Genomic DNA, 1285 nt, shown 5'->3' on the forward strand with positions numbered 1-1285 from the left:
ATATAATATTTCGTATACAGACCAAAGTTGGTCGCTACTTTATAATTAATAACAAATAAAAAAAACAAAATTTACACAAATGAGACCAACTTTGGTTGCAAAATTTATAATATTAAAATAATATAGCGACCAAAGTTGGTCGCCAGTGTCTTTACCGGAATATTTAGGTCCTTTGACTAGAGAGACCAAAGTTGTCGCTAATCAGCGACCAACTTTGGTCCCTAAGGTAAAGGGACCAGCTTAATATCGACCAGGCACGTTTGGTCGCTTTTTGGTCGCTTTTTGGCCAATAAGCGACCAACACTGGTCGCTTTTTGTGGTCGTTTTTTTTTCCGGATTTCTAGTACTGGAAGGGGTGCGAAAAGGAAAGGAGGTGGAAATTTGTTTGTATAGCAAAAGGGTGGAGTTCTAAAATATTGTTTCGGCTCTATCTAATATAGCTCTACTAGTGAATGACTTTGTTAACGGTTCTGTTTATGGTGCAGTTGTGCTCACTAAGTCTGAAAAATTGGTAATACCATTTCATGATTGTTATATGTCTTGGTCTGTTATTTTTCTGTTGCAGTTTGGTCATACAGAATGTATAAAAGTTTTATTCCTGTTATTTACCATTCTGGCTATGGTGCTGGCAAGTTATAACATGATCGTCAACAGATCTCTCTGTCTATATGAACATTGCCCTTGAGCTTTGGTGGGGAAATCACTATTGTTGAACATTGTTGATGTTTTAGATGATTTCTTTTGCAGATTACGACTGCCAAGGAGGCTGAGAGATTCCATCATTTGTTTGGATTTGGTGCAAGTGTTGCTCATATTTTCTCTTGCACGGTGAAGTAGTTTCAAGCTTCTTTGTCTCCTTTGAAGTCTTCGTGGTTCTTTATCAATATTTCTTGGATAAGATGAAGTGGATTTGTTGTGAAGTTAATCTACAATGGATTGTCACCTATTTAAGTTAACTTTAAATTGCCTCTACTTGCCTCTTTTCTTATATATGTTATTATACACACTCTTATCTCCTAGCTTTTCACATAACTTATATTAACAGGGTCTATTTTGAGAGAATATTGAAGAAGACTTTGAAATTCCCCTTAAGACATTCCACTTAAATTAGTATCATTAATTATGTTGACATGTAAAGTTCATACCACTTTGCTGTGATCTAGGTCGAAATAATGTTAAAATACTGTCCAAGGTCATTTTCTTGTGCCTTTCTTTCACAAGATACAATGTGAACCATGTAAATAGTATTGATTTCATTTCCATTTTTGGGTTGACGCCTGTGCAT

Source organism: Nicotiana attenuata, unplaced genomic scaffold (assembly GCF_001879085.1).
Source record: "Nicotiana attenuata strain UT unplaced genomic scaffold, NIATTr2, whole genome shotgun sequence".
NCBI lineage: Eukaryota > Viridiplantae > Streptophyta > Magnoliopsida > Solanales > Solanaceae > Nicotiana > Nicotiana attenuata.